Source organism: Pseudophryne corroboree, chromosome 6 (assembly GCF_028390025.1).
Source record: "Pseudophryne corroboree isolate aPseCor3 chromosome 6, aPseCor3.hap2, whole genome shotgun sequence".
Lineage (NCBI taxonomy): Eukaryota > Metazoa > Chordata > Amphibia > Anura > Myobatrachidae > Pseudophryne > Pseudophryne corroboree.
Genome location: NC_086449.1, coordinates 827,467,132 through 827,482,054, shown reverse-complemented (window position 1 = coordinate 827,482,054; position 14,923 = coordinate 827,467,132).

The following is a 14,923-nucleotide window of genomic DNA, read 5'->3' as shown; positions in this document are numbered from 1 at the left end:
TCCCTGGACATCAAGGATTACCTCCATGTCCAAATTTGCCCTTCTCAACAAGGGTACATCGGGTTCGTGATACAGAACTGTCAATATCAGTTTCAAAAGTTGCCGTTGAATTATCCACGGCACCCCGGGCCTTTACCAAGGTAATGGCCGAAAAGATGACTCTCTTCAAAGAAAAGGGCATCTTAATTATCCCTTACTTGGACGATATCCTGAAAGGGGCAAGTTCCAGAGAACAGTTGGAGGTCGGAAAAGAACTATCTAAAGTAGTTCTACGATAGCACGAGTGGATTCTAAATATTCCAAAAATCGCAGCTGTTTTTCCGATGATACGTCTGCTGTTCCCAGGAATGATTCTGGGCATAGTCCAGAAAAAGGTATTTCTCCTGGAGGGGAAAGCCAGGGAGTTATCCGACCTAGTCAGAAACCTCCTAAAACCAGGCCAAGTATCAGTGCATTAATGCACAGGAGGCCTGGGAAAAATGGTGGCTTCTTACGAAGCGATTCCATTCGGCAGATCTCACGCAAAACATTTTCAGGGAGATTTGCTGGACGAATGGTCCGGATCGCATCTTCAGATGCATCAGCGGATAACCCTGTCTCCAAGGACAAGGGTATCTCTTCTGTGGTGGTTGCAGGAGGCTCATCTACTGGAGGGCCGCAGATTCGGCATACAGGATTGGATCCTGGTGACCACGGACGCCAGCCTGAGAGGCTGGGGAGCAGTCACACAGGGAAGAAACTTCCAGGGAGTGTGGACGAGCCTGGAAAAGTCTCTTCACATAAACATTCTGGAACTAAGAGCAATCTACAATGCTCTAAACCAGGCGGAACCTCTGCTTCAAGGAAGACCGGTGTTGATCCAGTCGGACAACATCACGGCAGTCGCCCATGTAAACAGACAGGGCGGCACAAGAAGCAGGAGTGCAATGGCAGAAGCTGCCAGGATCCTTCGCTGGGCGGAGAATCACGTGATAGCATTGTCAGCAGTATTCATCCCGGGCGTGGACAACTGGGAAGCAGACTTCCTCAGCAGACACGATCTTCACCCGGGAGAGTGGGGACTTCATTCAGAAGTTTTCCTCATGATAATAAACCGTTGGGAAAAACCAATGGTGGACATGATGGCGTCTCGCCTCAACAAAAAACTGGACAGGTATTGCGCCAGGTCAAGAGATCCGCAGGCAATAGCTGTGGATGCGCTGGTAACACCTTGGGTGTACCAGTCGGTATATGTGTTTCCTCCTCTGCCTCTCATACCAAAGGTATTGAGGATTATACGGCAAAGAGGAGTAAGAACGATACTAGTGGCTCCGGATTGGCCAAGAAGGACTTGGTACCCGGAACTTCAAGAGATGGTCACGGACGATCCGTGGCCTCTACCTCTGAGAAGGGACCTGCCTCAGCAGGGTCCTTGTCTTTTTCAAGACTTACCGCGGCTGCGTTTGACGGCATGGCGGTTGAACGCCAGATTCTAAAAGAAAAAGGCATTCCTGAAGAAGTCATTCCTACCTTGATTAAGGCAAGGAAAGAAGTCACCGCAAAGCATTATCACCGCATTTGGCGGAAATATGTGGCATGGTGCGAGGGTCGGAATGCTCCGACGGAGGAATTTCAACTGGGTCGTTTCCTACATTTCCTGCAATCAGGATTGTCTGTGGGTCTCAAATTGGGATCTATTAAGGTTCAAATTTCGGCCCTGTCTATATTCTTCCAAAAAGAATTGGCCTCAGTTCCTGAGGTCCAGACTTTTGTCAAAGGAGTACTGCATATACAGCCTCCTGTGGTGCCTCTGGTGGCACCGTGGGATCTAAATGTAGTTTTAGATTTCCTCAAATCCCATTGGTTTGAACCACTTAAGAAGGTGGATTTGAAATATCTCACATGGAAAGTGACTATGTTACTGGCCCTGGCTTCGGCCAGGAGAGTATCAGAACTGGCGGCTTTATCTTATAAAAGTCCTTATTTAATTTTCCATTTAGATAGGGCAGAGCTGCGGACGCGTCCGCATTTTCTCCCGAAGGTGGTGTCAGCGTTTCACCTGAACCAGCCTATTGTAGTGCCTGCGGCTACAAACGACTTGGAAGACTCCAAGTTGTTGGACGTTGTCAGAGCTTTAAAGATATACATTTCAAGGACGGCTGGAGTCAGAAAATCTGACTCGCTGTTTATACTGTATGCACCCAACAAGTTGGGTGCACCTGCTTCTAAGCAGTCGATTGCTCGTTGAATTTGTAACACGATTCAACTTGCACATTCTGTGGCAGGCCTGCCACAGCCTAATTCTGTTAAGGCCCATTCCACAAGGAAGGTGGGCTCATCCTGGGCGGCTGCCCGAGGGGTCTCGGCATTACAACTCTGCCGAGCAGCTACGTGGTCAGGGGAGAACACGTTTGTAAAATTTTACAAATTTGATACCCTGGCAAAAGAGGACCTGGAGTTCTCTCATTCGGTGCTGCAGAGTCATCCGCACTCTCCCGCCCGTTTGGGAGCTTTGGTATAATCCCCATGGTCCTTTCAGGAACCCCAGCATCCACTTAGGACGATAGAGAAAATAAGAATTTACTTACCGATAATTCTATTTCTCGGAGTCCGTAGTGGATGCTGGGCGCCCATCCCAAGTGCGGATTATCTGCAAGACTTGTACATAGTTATTGTTAACTATTTCGGGTTATTTTGTTTAGGGAGCCATCTTTCAGAGGCTCCTCTGTTATCATACTGTTAACTGGGTTTAGATCACAAGTTGTACGGTGTGATTGGTGTGGCTGGTATGAGTCTTACCCGGGATTCAAAATCCTCCCTTATTGTGTACGCTCGTCCGGGCACAGTACCTAACTGGAGTCTGGAGGAGGGTCATAGGGGGAGGAGCCAGTACACACCACCTGACCTGTAAAAGCTTTACTTTTTGTGCCCTGTCTCCTGCGGAGCCGCTATTCCCCATGGTCCTTTCAGGAACCCCAGCATCCACTACGGACTCCGAGAAATAGAATTATCGGTAAGTAAATTCTTATTTTCAGTATCCTTAGGGTGCAGCTTTTGTCTTCCCCATTCACTCCTTTCAAAATGTCCTCTATTATGCCAAATTAAAACAGTTTTTATTCTGCTGTATTTGAACCTGAACAGTAAATTGCATTTAAAAAATCAATATATATTAAAATAAAAACAATACAAATTTGCAATAAATAATTTTTATTTTAAAAACAAATTTAAATATAGAATAACATTTTTGTAATTTTGGAAACATTTTATATGTTTAAGGCATTTCACTTATACTGAAAAGTGCTGAACAGATCAGCAATAAATCCTACTTACGTTAAATGACAAACATAACCACTGCCTAACATGGACAGCTTTAAACATCATCTAAACTTTTGTGAGTATCAGGGGAGTAGTAGACGTAGCACTCACTAGCATAATGCAGACTGTTCATAGAGGTACCACTCTCTGTAGTGCTGAAATGGAAATAAAATATTCTGCGTTCAGTCTCTGCAAGTGTTCTCACTAATATGGTGACTAACAAGGTATACACAATAAAATATAGTAGTGCTGCAAATCTTTATTGTAGCAAATAGGCACACTGCTCTAAATACAGTTTCATTTGGGCGCTGCCCATGAGAGCAGAAGTACATGGGACCCCTCATTAGGAACGAGTGGTGGTAAGGGAATGTGGTTGTGGCACATCTATAGCAGCTGTTGATAAACCCTTATCAATATTCAAAGTGCCAGATTTCAAATATAAATTTTTTAATTAATCCTATTGCCAAACCCTACCCAATACAAAGTGCATTAACACATATACAACAGGTATATTCTACAATTGCGTTTTGGAGGCGTGGCCGGACCGTGCAGGTGGCGGGCCGCAGCGGTTGCGTGACGTAACATGTAGCAGCTGTGACCATGGGCAGCGACGAGCAACTCCCGTTCAACCGCAGGAGCTGCACTGGCCGGGAGTTTCTCAACAAGTACAAAAGCATCGCCACTGTGAGATGCTTTTGGACTTGTGCGAGGGAGGGGGTGGGGCGGGCTAGCCCTGTGCTGTGCGTCCCCCTGCATGTCTGGGAACATGATCATAGCTGTGCTAAATTTAGCACAGCGACGATCAACTCAGAATGACCCCCTTAGTGCTATATCACCTACTATAGTTCAGGAGAGTGGGATACAGGGAGACTTAACCTGCTTCCAGGATCGATCAATACATTAACGCTGAGTGGCCTCACCTGCCTATCTTTTACGCTCATCTCTTATGAAAATCCTCAAAATTTCCAGGAGTGTATACTGCTGCACCTGTGTATAATGCCCAGATGTACGCTTTGGCTCATGTATTTTGTGTGAATCTGTCTCTGGTGCTAGCCAGTGCCCCCTCCGCCATTTAGCTCACCGCACGTCCCTGGAGTGGATCCAGACGCTATTAGTGTACGGCCAGGTGAACCTACAGTGAACACAAATGCCCAAGTGTACACCGACGCACTAGTCATACAGCGGACTATGCTGCGACTGGGTCTTTTCAGATACACAGCCTCACAGATGGAAACTGAGGAAACTGGTCACGAACCGGGGAGGGACAACCAGGAGAGCGTCTTACTCCCCACTGCGGACATCAACCCCAGGAATCCCAGTCTCAGACTAAAGGGCCCTACACACTGGCCAACATGACTGCACAATATGAACAATCTCGTTCATTAATGAACGAGATAACGTTCATATCGTGCAGTGTAGAGGCACCAGCGATGAACAGCCACGCGCTTGTTCATTGCTGATGCCCCATCGCTGTACATGCAGGCCAATAAGGACAATCTCGTCCATATTTGCCTGCACTTCAATGCAGCCGGGTGACGGGGGGAGTGAAGAAACTTCACTGCCCCCCGGTCACCCGTATCCGCCGTCGGGCAGTTCGGCCAGTGTGTAGGGCCTATCACCCTGGAGCCTATGATCCCTGAGGTAGTTATCCATCCCAAAGCAGTGCTGCTGTGTCTCGTGTTTTCCCTCCTAAGCGGAACCCATGCCTTACCTTCTCCCCGTGCTCCGGCCATAGCCGGGTAATGTCTGCAGTACCTGCTAGTATATCCTACACAGATGCCCACCAAAAAACAGCATTGTTGTGACCCAGCAGAGAGTTGTTGGAGCGACTCTAAATGGTACGCATAGGACGTTTTAGAAAGATCACGCCAGGAAAAAAAAAAAAAAAATACTATAAAAATAAAAAGCTTAGGGCTGCTATAAAACCAGTAGCCCAATGACCATGGTCTGCCTCCTGCCGCTCCAAACAAACTGAATTGCCTGAGAAAGGAGGCGGGGATATAGGGGGACTGGCCTGGTGCATTCTGGGAGGCCGAAAACTTTGATCAATGGTGCCAATCCGCTGTTGCTACATCATATCCCACTGTTTATCCTGTGGACAACCTGTGTACCCTGCAAGAGAAAACATGGGTAGCACCAGTAAAAGTGATTTCAGAACACACTTCAATCCCTGCCACATTTAACCTAAATGCAAGAGTTTACCAACTTACATGAGCAAATGCAAATGGCTAAAGGTTCACAATTACTTACCTGGCATACTAATCTGCCATTTAAAAACAGCAAACGCGTATAACACTTTTCCCACAAAAAAGCCAGGTCCAACCTGGGCTTTCAGAGACTGTTACAACCATGACCCAAGAACGTTTACCCTGCACCCTGAACCTAGGTTATTCCCAGGTTGGCCCCATTTACACCGAGCCCGTTTCTGCCCTGCATGTCACTAGGACACTCCCTTGAGGCAGTCCTCTGCATATACAGACAATCAGCATCTTTTAAGCATAACTCAGGACATGACGTTTACACAGCACACTTCCCCAGGTCCAAATCTGGTTGATAACAGGCTGGGATTCACAGGTCACTGGAGTTGGGTTATTTTTAACTGACCCTTTTACACAACAATATGCCGGGGTGGTGACTTCAACAGTGACGCGTGCGTAGGTGGCACTTGGAGATGATCTCAAAGTGCCACCTCTTCTTATAGCGTAAAATTGTAACACGTTGCATAGACCAGGCTTGGGATCCGGTCTGAAGATCGACAGTGCCTAGGTCGACCACTATTGGTCGACAGTCACTAGGTCGACATGGATGGAAGGTCGACAGGGTTTCTAGGTCGACATGTGCTAGGTCGACATGAGTTTTTTTATTGTTTTTTCATTTTTTCATACTTAACGATCCATGTCGACTACGATTGTAACGGTAAAGTGTGCCGAGTGAAGCGGCAGCGGAGCGAAGGCACCATGCCCGAAGCATGGCGAGCGGAGCGAGCCATGCGAGGGGACGCGGTGCGCTAATTTGGGATCCCGGTCACTTTACGAAGAAAACGACACAAACCCCCCCCAAAAAAACTCATGTCGACCTAGCACATGTCGACCTAGAAACCCTGTCGACCTTCCATCCATGTCGACCTAGTGACTGTCGACCAATAGTGGTCGACCTAAACATTGTCGACCTAGGCACTGTCGATAAAACGAACCACACCCACCTGGCTTACCCGTTCACTCCTCAATGCAAGACAGGTTGAATTAGTGTTCAACCCTGGTAGCTACCAGACTTGAGATACCATGTCGATCAACCATGATTATTTCAACTGGCCCTTTTCAGACTGCACATCAACGTGGATTTATGTGCAGTAACCCAGATTTTTGTGGCAGACACAAAGGGGTATCATAACAAACCACAAGCCAGATAGATCAAGCAATAAACAAGGTAACTGATGAAGTGGAAAAGGGGTCTTTCATGGTTTACTTAACCTGAATGCAATTTGGTTCAGGGAACAATTAAACTACTTGGTATACCAGTTACAAAGGGTTGGTGCCAGAATACTGGCGGTCAGGAGACCAACGCCGGAATTCCAACTGAGAACGCAGCAAGTCCCCTGGCGGTATCGCTGCAAACACCACGCATCAGGCACAGTGGCGTGCTTCGCTAACCACACTCTTATTCCCCCTTGGGTGGTGGCATGGACCACCACGAGTGGTAATACGGTGCGGCAGTAGGGATTCCAATTACATACCAGCCCAGGACTAATGATGCCCATAAAGTTATGCGATCCCCCGCAACATCGCACCAGCAGTTCAGGTGCGACGAAATCACACCTGAACTGACAAAGTGATTACCATGCAATAGATCGCATGGTCATCACGTGATGGGTGGGTGCAAATATTAAGTGCAGCACTTACTATCATGAGACGCGAGATTAGACCAGCGTGCCCGTGCGTCCCATGGTACCTTAAACGTGCATACAATCCTTCGATTTCTCTCACAGATGCAGTCGAAAACAGGATTTTAATACCTACCGGTAAATATTTTTCTCCTAGTCTGTAAAGGATGCTGGGGTCCACTTCAGTACCATGGGGTATAAACTGTTCCGCAGGAGCCATGGGCACGTTAAGACTTTTTCAGAGTGTGAACTGGCTCCTCCGTCTATGCCCCTCCTCCAGACCTCAGTATAGGAATTGTGCCCAGGGAGACAGACATTTAGAGAAAACGATTTACTTTTAATTTAACGGTGAAATTCATACCAGCTCACACCTTAACCATGCTGCACAACATGGCATTCAACATAACACATGCCAACAGGCATGAACAATTTACAGCAACACGCTGAAAAAATGACCGTAACAACACTTGTGTAACTACAAACTAGTGATGAGAGGGTTCGGTTTCTCAGAATCCAAACCCCCCCCGAACTTCACCCATTTTACACGGTTCCAAGGCAGACTTGGATCCTCCCGCCTTGCTCGGTTAACCAGAGCACGCCCGAAAGTCATCATCCCGCTGTCGGATTCTCGCGAGATTCATATTCTATATAAAGGAGCCACGCGTCGCCGCCATTTTCACTCGTGCATTGGAGATGATACGGAGAGGACGTGCAGCGTCCTCTCAGTTTCTGTGTTCAGTGTGCTACAAATATCTGTGCTCGGTGTACTGAAAATATCTACATTCTCTGCCTGAAAAACGCTCCATATCTGTGATGCATTGTAGTATAGGAGGACAGTGCAGAGTTTTGCTGACCAGTGTCCACCAGTATTATATAGCAGTACGGTACAGTAGACCACTGCTCTACCTATCTCTGTGTCGTCAAGTATACTATCCATCCATACCTGTGGTGCATTTTAGTTGTGTGCAGTATATATAGTAGGAGGACAGGGCAGAATTTTGCTGACCACCAGTATATAATATATAGCAGTATGGTACAGCAGGCCATTGCTATTGATATAGTACTGGCATATAATTCCACAATTAAAAAATGAGCAAAAATGTGGAGGGTAAAATAGGGAAAGATTAAGATACATTTCCACCTCGTGCTGAAGCTGCTGCCACTAGTCATGGCCGACACGATGAAATGCCATCAACGTCGTCTGCCAAGGCCAATGCCCAATGTCATAGTAGATAGCATGTAAAAAAAAAAAAAGATCAGTAAAATCTAAATTAAAAGCGTCTGATGAGATGCGTAAACTTGCCAATATGCCATTTACGACACGGAGTGGCAAGGAACGGCTGAGGCCCTGGCCTAAGTTCATGGCTAGTGGTTCTGATTCACATGAGGATGGAAGCACTCATCCTCTCGCTAGAAAAATGAAGACTTAAGCTGGCAAAAGCACAGCAAAGAACGGTGCGTTCTTCTAAATCACAAATCCCCAAGGAGAGTCCAATTGTGTCGGTTGCGATGCCTGACCTTCCCAACACTGGACGGGAAGAGGTGGCGCGTTCCACCATTTGCACGCCCCCTGCAAGTGCTGGAAGGAGCACCTGCAGTCCAGTTCCTGATAGTCAAATTGAAGATGTCACTGTTGTAGTACACCAGGATGAGGATATGGGTGTTGCTGGCGCTGGGGAGGAAATTGACAAGGAGGATTCTGATGGTGAGGTGATTTGTTTAAGTCAAGCACCCGGGGAGACACCTGTTGTCCGTGGGACGAATATTGTCAAGCCTTGTGTTGCCTTTGTCAAGCTGTAATAAGTAGGGGTAAGGACGTTAACCACCTAGGAACATCCTCCCTTATACGTCACCTGGAGCGCATTCATCATAAGTCATCTACAAGTTCAAAAACTTTGGGTGACAGCGGAAGCAGTCCACTGACAACTAAATCCCTTCTTCCTCTTGTACCCAAGCTCCTGCAAACCCCACGACCAACTCCCTCAATGTCAATTTCCTCCTTAGACAGGAACGCCAATAGTCCTGCAGGCCATGTCACGAGTCCTCTCCTGCCTGGGATTCCTCCGATGCATCCTTGAGTGTAACGCCTAGCGAGTACAGGAGCTTTCCAACTGCCCCCCCCCCCCACCGCCGGACACTGCGAGCCGCGGGTGGGACAGCGGGACAGACCCCAAAAAATGGGACTGTCCCGCGAAAATCGGGACATTTGGGAGGTATGGGGGTGTGTGAGGGTTATGTCATACAGACAGACGGGCACCGGCTCACTGTGTGCTTGACCCCCCACATCAGCATACTCAGCAGGGTCTCTCTGGTGCGGAGGAGCGTCACTTTCTGGCACACTCCACGCTTCTTAGCTGCAGTTTAGTGGGGCACCTGTCGCTGTGCAGGTTCCATACTGCCTCTGTTATCTCCAGCCCCGGCAACTCTACCGCTAGCTGCAGCGCTGCCACCCGCAGTGGAGTGCGCCCAGCTCATTCACACACTTTAGCCGGTGGGTAGCGCTGCAGAAGTCTGCGCTGCTTGCAGGCTCTGACCCCCTCCTCCCTCCAGCCACAGCGTCTCCTGGGGGCTAACCAGTCATTCCCAGTCTCCCCTTACCACAGTGCCCGGCAGCCGCGAGGTCTGCGCCACGTGCATGCTATGACCCCCTCCTCCCTCCAGCCGCAGCATCTCCTGGGGGCTAACCAGTCATTTCCAGTCTCACCTTACCACAGTGCCCGGCAGCTGCGCGAGGTCTGCGGTGTGTGACTGAGGAGGGGGGGGAGTGATGCGGACGGGCAGAGGAAGCAGGACTCCAGCCTGAGAGAGTCAGCCATGCCAAGTCTCCACCAGCAGCAGATCCCAACAGGTTGGAGTGGAACAGCAGCAGCCAGCAGCAGTGACTCCGGTAACATACATCTGTCTGTCACCACTGTTCTGTCCCTAATACCAATCTCTCCCGTGCCCTGTGTTCTGTCATGTCCCTGTCACTCCTGGCCTGGCCCTTTCACCCTTATCCTGGCCCTGTCACCCTTATCCTGTCCCTATCATTTTTGTCCTGGCCCCGTCACCCCTGTCCTGGCCCCGTCACCCCTGTCCTGGCCCTGTTACTGCATACCCTCCAACTACCTTTTATGGCATGTACAGTACCCGCAGCGCCTCCAGACCTCTCCCCAATACACCACACCTCCGCACCTTCCCCTCCACCACATGCGGCACTCCACCCCTCCCCCACCCCTTCACCACCCACAGCACCTCCAGGCCCCTTCCACCATTCACCCCCCTTATATGTCTCCCACCACACCTGCCCCCCTCCACCCGCAGCATCTGCAGACACCCTCCTCCATCAGCGGTCCCCCCTCTCACCCACCGCTCCCCCACCAATGGCACCCCTGCACCTGCCCCTCCACCACCTCCGTCCCTCCTTTCCCATCCGCCGCAACACCCGTCCCTGCCCCTACCCTACCCATGGTGCCTGCGGTCCCCTACCCCACCCCCGGCACTCTCGTCCCTTCACATCCAACAGCACCTCCGGAACCCTTCATCCAGCCACAACATCCCCACACCTGCCCCTCCCCCACCTTCAGTGCCTCCGGACCCCTCCCCCATCTGCATCCCCCACTCCTCTTCCCCTCCCCCACGCACAGCACCTCCCGAACCTTCCCCATCCGGGCCCCACCCCCACTTCTGCCTCCCTCCACCCGCAGCATCTACAGACACCATCCGCAGTCCCCCCGCACCCGCTACATTCTGTACATCGTGCCCTGCAGGTGCTGTTCACGCCGTCGCAAGGGGCTGTGCCTCCTTCACCATCGCACGCCCTTTCATTATGCAATATTTAACAACTAACAAAGGAATGCAGGTAATACTCCATATAATACAAATATTAAACCCCAGAAAGGCATGCAAGGGTTAAGGGGGCGTAGCTCCTTGCGACGGTGTGAAGAGCGCCCGTAGGGCACGATGAAGCACCTAGTGTGTGTGTGTGTGTGTGTGTGTGTACTTGTTTATATATCCTAACGGGGACAAGGGCCAGACAGCACACCAACACTGGCGGGACCTCAGACATGGTGGGGACCTAAAATGAGGTCCCCATGAGTCTGACCCTGGGAGGTGATAGGGGAGTCATGTCTCAACTACCCAGCATACAATTCTCGCAAGTCCCCGAGAATCACGTTTACCAGACTGGAATGGGTTTCGGTGTGTATGCAATGCAGAGTGTGTTTAAAGCAAACAGTTCCCCAGCAGCGCTGTGGCGGGGGACTTGGACCGTGCGCCCTCACTCTCCAGCCAAGTCCCGGCCGGGGACTTGGCCGGAGGCACCCCGTCCGCCCGGCGCGTCAGCGCCTCCGAGCGCGGCAGGGGGGTCCTTCCCTGGTCCGCCCCAGGGCCGACGTGGACTCCCTGGCCGGGCTTAATAGTCGGGGGCGGGTCCACCGGGAGGGGAGGAGGGGCCTCGGGCCGTCCGGACGGGAGAGAGTCCGGGCCTCGCCTGCTCCTCGTCCCGCCAGTCCCCGGCCGGGTCGACCCCCGGTCCGTCCGGCGGCTCCACGGCCTGGGCTTTCCGTCCAGCGGAGGACATCCCTACTCTCGCCTGATCTTCACCCGGCGGGAGCCCGGGCTGCGGAGGCCGGCGGGAGCCCGGGTTGCGGAAGCCGTCGAGAGCCCGGGCTGCGGAAGATGGTAGGTGCCCGGGCTGCGGTAGCCGGCGAGATCCCGAGCTGTCTGTATGTACGGAGCCCGGGCCGCGGAAGCCGGAGGGAGCCCGGGGTGCGGTAGCCGGTGAGATCCCGAGCTGTCTGTATGTACGGAGCCCGGGCCGCGGAAGCCGGAGGGAGCCCGGGGTGCGGAAGCCGGCGGGTGCCCGGGCTGCGGTAGCCGGCGAGATCCCGAGCTGCCTGTATGTACGGAGCCCGGGCCGCGGAAGCCGGAGGGAGCCCGGGGTGCGGAAGCCGGCGGGTGCCCGGGCTGCGGTAGCCGACGAGATCCCGAGCTGTCTGTATGTACGGAGCCCGGGCTGTTCTTCTCTTCCATCCATCCGTTATTTCATTTGCTGTCTGTATGTACGGAGCCCGGCCGTGGAAGCCGGCGGGTGCCCGGGCTGTTCTTCTCTTCCATCCTTCCGTCCGTCCATCCATCCGTCCGTTCATTCTCCCTTTGCATTTAAATCAGTGGTGTGTTTTTTTCTTTTGCCTGTTTTTTTTCTCTCTCTCAATCGTGTATTCCCTCGGCTGGCCAGCGGGGGGCGCCGCATCGGGGACCTGGGCGGACCGGGTACATTTCATCTGTTTGGGGCGAGTGCTTTTTTGAATTTTTTTTATCTTTTAGTCTCGTTCCTTTCTTCCCTTCAACTGGCCTGCGGGGGGCGCCGTGCGAGCGGACCGGCGTCCACCCCTGGCCGCTCCGGGACTTTGCATTCAAATGGGTGGGGTGTTTTTCATTTTTTGCCCTTTTTTTTCACTCCCCCCTCTCAATCGTGTATTACCTCTGCTGGCCAGCGGGGGGCGCCGCATCGGGGACCTGGGCGGACCGGGTACATTTCATCTGTTTGGGGCGAGTGCTTTTTTGAATTTTTTTTATCTTTTAGTCTCGTTCCTTTCTTCCCTTCAACTGGCCTGCGGGGGGCGCCGTGCGAGCGGACCGGCGTCCACCCCTGGCCGCTCCGGGACTTTGCATTCAAATGGGTGGGGTGTTTTTCATGTTTTGCCCTTTTTTTTCACTCCCCCCCCCTCTCAATCGTGTATTACCTCGGCTGGCCAGCGGGGGGCGCCGCGGCGGGGACACGGGGGAGGGTTCATCCGGGCGGATCGGGTACCTTTCGTCTGTTTGGGGCGAGTGCTTTTTTGAAATGTTTTTCTTTTTATTTTTGTCATCCCTTCGACCGGCCAGCGGGGGGCGCCGCGCGCGCGGACCGGCGGGGCCCGGGGCCCTGCATCCCACTTACTTTCGCCCGACGGGAATCATTTCTTTTGTTTTTATCCGAGAGGGCACACGGAATCTGCAGCCCCCCGCAGTGGCGTCAGGCGGCCACCGGGGGGCGCCGCGACGGGGGTCGCCCGGGAGCCGCCTGCCCGTCCGCAGGGCCAAGGGTGCCGGGGCGGGTCGCGCGCCGCCGTTCCCCCCTGATCGTCTCGCTCCGAGCCGCCTTTGGCCACCGGGGGGCGCCGTCGGGCCTCCCCCCGGGCCCCCGCGGGCCGGGGGACGCGGCCGGCGAGCGTCGGACTCCAGCGCGGAAGTGTCTCGGATGAGTGCGGACCGGGGCGCCCGCGGCCCAGCGGCACTTCCAGGGGCTCGGGAAGGAGATGGTTGAAGCCTGGGTGAAGCGCGCCCTCAGCCGTCCGTGTCGCTACCCGCCGGAGAACACCTCCGCCGGATCAGTAGGTACCAACGAGGCGAGCGAGAGAGCCGGGACTCTGTCCGGGGCCGAAAAGCCCGTTTCCCTGGAGCTCAGAGATCAGCATGGACAGGGCCTTCTTGCATCCGATTTTGCCCAGGCAGGGCTCCAGGAACCGGGTTACAAAAAGCAAAAAGCCCTGGTGCCCGGCGTACGGGCCGGGCACGTCTCCTTCTCCCCCGGCGGCAGCGCCCCCCGGCGGGCCAAATCGGGTACTGCAATTTGTGGAAGTCTCGGCTATGAGTGCGGACCGGTATGCCTCAGGCTGGGAGGCACTCCCAAGGCCTCGGATAAAAATTGCTGGGCACACCGCAAAAGTGTTGCGCGCGCCTCCCGTCCCACTACGTCCGAGAGGACCCCCTGAGCGAGATTTACAGGTGGTGGATGGATTACGGTATGGAAACAGATAACCAAATGATTTTTGGAGCTCCTGTGAATGGGTGTGTGACAGGATAGCGGTGGAGGTCTGAGATCAGCATGCGCAGGACCATCTCCCCGATGGGGCCTATAAAGGGTCAAGATGGGTGTCTGTTGGAGCCTGAAGTACGGCCTGGGCATGTCTCCTTCTCCCCCGGAGGCAGCGCCCCCCAGCGGGCCTAATCAGGTACTGCAATTTGTGGAAGTTTCGCCGATGAGTGCGGACTGGTGTTCCTCAGGCTGGGAGGCACTTCCAAGGCCTCGGTGAAGAATTGCAGAGTGCACCGCAAAAGTGTTGCGCGCGCCTCCTGTCCCACTACGTCCGAGAGGACCCCCTGAGCGAGATTTACAGGTGGCAGATGGATTATGGTATGGAAACAGTGAACCGAATGAAAATTACTCTTTTTTTTTCAGCAACCCGATCGATGTGGCACCCCGCGCCCCGGCGGGGAGGGACGATCGCTCGGCCGGAACCCAGGGGTCTCGGCTGGCTCCAGGCGAACCCGACCCTTCCTCTGCCCACGGCGCGCCCGGAACCTATCGGCCCGGAGAGGGCGTCCGGTCCCCAGGTGTCCGCCCGATCGCTCCGGTTTCCGGAGCCGGGCGGGCCCCACACCCGTACCCCGTGCGGCACGGTCTGCTCTGTCCGCCGGCACCCGCAGGCGTCTGACGCCGCCGGGGGTGCCGGGGAAGCGTCCCCCTCGCCCAGCGAAGGACGCTCGCCCCCGGACCCCGGCGGAGCACATGATTTCCCAGGAACCGAACGAGCGTTGCATCGAGATCTGAGGACGCGGCCAGCCCCGACGGCCGCTCCTTGCAGCCCCAGGAGAGGGCCCTGCGCGCCGCCCCTGCTCCAGCGAGGCGGTCACACGGAAGGGTTCGCCCGCCGGACCTCCCCCGCCGCGGACGGGAGGATCGGATCGGGCGGAGGTCAGAGCGCGAGAGAGCGCGGGAGAGGA